A 6,207-nucleotide genomic window follows, 5' to 3' on the forward strand; every position below is an offset into this window, starting at 1 on the left:
GAGTACTCTAGATCATTCTAAAGCTCTACCATTCGATCACTGGACCTTAGTCTATAGCAACAATTACGCCTGCTTAAATTAAGTAGGGGGTCCTAATTTTTTTCAATATGGCATTTTTCTTGACTGACACGGAAAGTTGGATCTGACGCGTATAGTCCTTCCAAAAGGGGTTAACATGGACATAATGCCAGAGTATGTAGCGCCAATTTCCACCTGCGGATCAGCTGTAACACTAGCAGAAATAAGGTTCACGAGAAAATCTTTTCGCATCAATTTTTCCTCTTCATCCAAGCACCTGCATGCATGTAGACGTACGCACTGACGGCTGCTGCGTCGTCGCTGCTCCTATTTATTCGTAACCTCTTTTTAATGCTCTTTTTTTGAAGTATTTAACAATACTTCATGCCCTACAATGCTCAATGCTCTACATAAACTGGCAGAGCTATATTATTTCCCGTGATGGAGCGACGCGGGGTGATCTAGATTTGATTCCAAACGTAGACACACCTCGTTTCTCTGTTCGAGCTACGCGTCTGACGCACACCAAAATGGTATCGAATGTAAAACTCCAAACAATTAGTTTAATACAGTATCGTTTTACTTTTAAGTCTAATTTGCGACTTGGATCAATTCCTAAGGTAGCATAGTACAACGAGCGGTTGACAACAGAGACTGTACAAGTGTCCTCACCATAGCAGCGGTGACTCACGCTAAATATAATATCATTTCATGAAAGTTCTCGTTTGTACAATTTATTTAAGAGAGGGGAAAAACCACCGCTAATAATTTTTAGATGGTAAATAATATTATATGAAATTAAAAAGTGTTTCTTTAATTTGGGTATTTGTGTTAAGGGGTTTAATCCCGACGCAGCAACTAAACAGCTAACTAACAACATCAAATAATTTTTGTTGATTAGAAGTAATTCTGCGTCGCTCATACCTCACCATAACTATAGACGTGTATAATTTACAATTCAATCGAAATTATTCATTGGTCGGCAGTGCGCGCTTATTCTTCTCTATCTTTTGTGAACTTAGCATTGTACTGGTGCAGATATTAACGTACATATAAGAACTTCGCGAAGTGAGGATATCTAGAGGCTTTTGACTTGTATTCAATCAGTCAGTGCATTAGAGGCACACATAATTTGACATCTGCTATACAGGCAGCACATTGTTAATGCCATCAAACCCCACATTTCGTTGTTCGTCAATAAGACATTGGGTAACAGCAATGAAGCAATAATCTGCAAATCAAAGAAAGGTCTAAGAAATTATATGTTTCGCTATGGAAGAAGAAGCCCTCGAGTATGACTTGCATTGCGCTTCAGGTAAGTCGTCGAGCGGCAAGTTGTTGTCCATGATTATCAAGTTTAAAACTATTTTCTTTTTCGCCAGCTCGTCATGGTAAATGGTGCCAAATAATAAATTCAATCCTCGCCTATTGATATTTTAGTACTAACACCATTTAGTTTTTCATTGTTGAGTAGGGCATATGCCATCGCAGATATTTAGTTGAAATCAAATCACACTACACGGGATAACCAGTAACGTGATTCTAGAACCCATCGGGATGCCTTTGCTTAGTGGGTGACGTATCTGCTGGCTAATCCTAGCGTCACCGTTGTGGTCTAAATTCAAATAGACTCACGGTTCGTTTTGATGGAACGCCCGATGGCGATACCAGCTGTAGCACTCGAAACAGACAACTCCTATAGGGATACGCAAGCATCGTACTATATACATCACGTTATCTATAAAATGGTGTCGAAACTTTCTAATACGTCTATTTTTCACGTCGAGTAATAGGTGAACCTCACGTAAAATTTACATGTTTATCTTAACGTGTTCTCTTAAGCTTTGATTCCTTCTCCTAGTTATAACAGTAGTTTCTCTATAATTTCTTTCAATTTCAATTTTTATTCCCTTAGTATGTCGTATAATTTAAATATATTATCAGAAGCTGCACGTTACAAGAACCAGATATTAACTTAAATGCGCTTTAGATGTAAATACTTTAGGTTTTGCAAATTTTCGTTATCTGAGGATTTCATCATATTCTCTGTGAGACTGCCATGTACACAGAGGCTTACTCATTCCTATCAATTAACATGCTTTACCTATTAATGTCCTCTGTGCCCTGAGCCTAAGCTTACCAGCTATAACAATTTACAAGGGCATCACAGTTGTAATCATCAACATTTTAGACTGAATTCGATGAAGCGCAGCTACTAAAACCGTGATGCCCATACAATGCCGAAGCACCAGCTTCTCTCCATAAGGCCCCGCATCGACAGATCAGAATGTACTGTTATTATTCTTTACTACGATCACATCGAACTAAACGGAAAAAACGTAATTTCATCACCTCAATACAAATAGTTAATTGGATATTTGTTAATCGGTCAACGGTTTCTACTTAATAACTTTGTAAGCAAAATGTGATTCAGCTAATACTTTAGCACAGAACATACGACATGTGTCCCTTTTGTGATGACCTAGCCGAGGATAGGACAAATAGCAAACATCAGGCACGTTTCCTGAATCTTACGTCTAAGCATACCCGAAATATGTCGGGCTTTACTTAATACTTTTAAACGTTGTCCTAAACTTTTTCACAGTACCTAAAACCTACAAAACAGTATAAAAAAGCACAATGTGAAAATGTATAGATAGACATTTTGTATTTCCCCCCTGTACCAAATTATCAGGAGTATAAATGCAGGATAAACAAATAATAAATCAGCATCTACTCAGAGCAGATCCCTTACATTTGATTGAAATCTTAACTATGCATAATAGTTCGATTTCTAAATGTCTGATTTACCATCTAAACACAAGCTTGTATTTACTTAATTAAATGGTTTACAACAACCGGACTCGTGGTTAAGTGGGCAGTGAAGCTATGCCCAATGGCCAGCACAACCCATTGTGATTTTTCCAATTGTTTTTACTAGGCCGTGCGTTTAGCTGTGATGCCGTAAGCCGAGCGTAAAGCTGTGATGTACAATAATTGGCGCAAACGAGCTATTCGATTGCAGAAGGGTGATAGCACTGCGATGATGGACGACTTTACGCTTGAGGAAAGTTCCGTAGAGAACTTTCCTCAAACAACTAGTATTAAGGCTGGATTAATCAATCAATTGGCAGTCTTTCTAGATACTCATCGAAACGAAACAATGATGATACTGTTGGCAGCTTTACAAAAAATGGCACACGAGCCACTTTGAACAGGCTTGACAAAAATACGATTATTCTTCTGAATAGTGGTAATATCGTTTAGTAATTTCGAGTACTCTTTATCTTTTCATACAATTCGTACCCATTTTAAAGAGCATCAAGCATGCTTAGTTATGTTCGACTACACAGTCGTTTGTATTTAGTCTTTATCCTATCATAGCTAACTTCTATCTACAATCAGTAGCGTCGTAACAAGGCCTACAGGATAGAGTTTGATCACAGTAATTGAAAGCTCTGCGGCCAGCCTTAAACTCAAAGGTTCTGTTTATATTTGGAAACATTATTATACATTAGCTATAGTAGTGTGTTGGACATAATAGATTCGAAGTGCAGAACCGTAAACGAGCGCATCATGTCAGACAACATAAAGCTGAGCGAAACTATTCAAACAGAATTTAGCTTCCTCCTTCGTTCCTAATACGTGATGGAGCACCATCTGATTGAATCTTTGCTATCTAATATGTCGTATGGGCATCTAGAACAAATCGCCAGGTATATTGTGGTCATAATTACTACCAGTTTAGTGCCTTGAGCCCCCGTAGTTCTTGATACTCGACAAGCTCTCCAAAGAAAAAAGATGTCCTACGTATATGAAGCGTGCAATGTAGAATCAGAATCTATTTGGTTATTTATTATGGATTTGTGGCTGGCTGTGTCGCAGAAACGACATAACTACAAAGAGATAACGAGTGTCTAGAAGACTTCTATCGAACAAAATGAGTGCTACCATTACTGCTAACAAAGCATTCGGATATAGGCATATTTGTGCTAGCATAACATGATTTCGGCAAGGAAATGGCCGAGATTTACTTGACAAAGAGATAAGGCCGCCTTCCAACCGATATGTTCCGAGGTAAATGCCAACAAATCCATGCAAGGAAATGCTATTTCGTAGTCGCAGGCTATAAAGTTTCCGCCAAAGTGCACTGAAATAAGTGAGTATCAGTTTGCACGTGGTGGGCGTCTGCGTGCGTGCGTCGATGAGCAGCTCATTCAGCTCAGATTATTTTCCTTACAGTTTTTATTACACTTTTCCTTGCAGTCACCCGGCTGAAACAAACGGGAACACTCGTAGTAACGAAGATTTTGAAAAAAAAAAAAAAAAAGGATAATGCTAGGCAGATCAGCAATTAACTAGAACAGTGTGCACTCATGTGCGTTCTAGACGCGCTAAAAATGTAATTCGCAAAAACATCTGATATGGATAGCTGCTGGGCTTACTGGAACCATATGCCAGCCTTATCCTCGGATTGACAAGCTGAATGATAGTACAGCAAATAATGCCTCAAGGCATTATCTACGTAAATATCCCGAGTGGGCAATGGTGATTTGAGATTTAGATAGGTAGACGTTTTGCAATCAGCAAAAGAGTCAACTGGATAGAATTGCGTTCACTATAAAGCTGGCTTTTTTTCATTCGGAGTCATTTTTTCCTGCCGGTTGGCTAAGCTGCTACGCTATAGTCGACCCACGTTTACCTCAACTTGTCCAATGACAATAACTTAAAGTATGGAACTTCTACTCCACCCAACGTTGTCCCAGCGCGTTATGAAAGCTGGGCATTACGTTACTCCCCCAACAACTCGGAGGTTTACGGGTTTTCCTTATATAACGTTATGCACAACATCGGTACCGCCACGGAGCCAGAAGCTAGTGGCGACATAATGGTACCAAACCATAAACAACGGACTTCCCTAGACGAATCATTATCAATAAATAAGCAATTATATAGTATATAATAGTACAATGAATTCAAACCATTCGGTTATAACGTTTCCGCTAGCTTTAGATGAGCACTGAACTGTTAGATGCCGCCTTACCTGAAAGGAATAGAGGAAATTCCAAATTGAAATGTTCATTAGCTCGAGATCGTCTAGGGCGAGCCGATAGTAATCAGAAGACGAAACTAGTTGATAGCTTCGGTTCAGCGTCGGGGGGCGGACTAGATGACGATGAGCAAGGGCCGTTTGAACAATTTCGAAAAGTATATTAGCGCTCATATCGAGTGATCGCAACCCGCCATGATTTGTCTTTCCGTTGCTAAATAGAATTTAGCTTTCACTACCATGAAAATATCTAATAGTTCTATCCGAACCATGACGCCTGAACACAGATGTAACACTAAACTTTTCAAGTGAATCAGCAGCGATCAACGTAATCGATCTGATGCTGCTCGACTCGAATGTCGACATGCCATTTGCAGATACGTGTCGCCAGGGCTCCGGCCTATCAGAATCATTTGGCCAGCATCATTTGGATAGTACGAGTCGAAGAAAATTTATCGAAACTGTTATTGATGATAGTATAGAGAACGGTGTGAATACTTGGGTTCTTGTTTTCCATCTTCACTCTATTACTGGGTGCTTGTTGTTAACATCTTCCCGGGCCCGTGGCGGGCTCGTCGATTCCCCGACGCAAACTTGTTAGTCTTCGAAGATTAGTGCGTACGCTGTGTAAATGTTTGTGTGCCGCTACAAACGTATCTTTGTAATAAATACAACACTTGCAACCAATTCCATATGCCAATTAATAGGTTACTTTGGCTTCGCTTGACTTGAAGGTAAGAAATGATCACTCTTAGTTTTGATCCGCTACGTCAAGGTAGCGATAGATTACTGGCCCAAAACTAGATGTAGTTTAACATGATTTTCACATGTCGTATCACTGCAGAATCATTCCCATCATCTCTAAACGCCTACTTAGACGCCGTCGCTCGATCACGTTAGGGAGCGGCGTAATAGCCAAATTTAGAGCGTGCAAAATTGCCGCGCGTGCTTCTCTTCGCTATCTAGATAAATGTAGTGCATCTATAATCGTTCTGTTTTGGCATAATAGAGTGCATCGTTGTGGTTTTAAACGTTTGCGTTGTATCTCTTCCTGCGATGAAGTATTTGTCAACAATGCAGCCGAGTCTATAGGCGACCGTAGTCAACTTTTCGCATCACCTCTTTTTCTATTGCATTTC

Source organism: Varroa jacobsoni, unplaced genomic scaffold (genome assembly GCF_002532875.2).
Source record: "Varroa jacobsoni isolate VJ856 unplaced genomic scaffold, vjacob_1.0 contig03017, whole genome shotgun sequence".
NCBI classification, from domain to species: domain Eukaryota; kingdom Metazoa; phylum Arthropoda; class Arachnida; order Mesostigmata; family Varroidae; genus Varroa; species Varroa jacobsoni.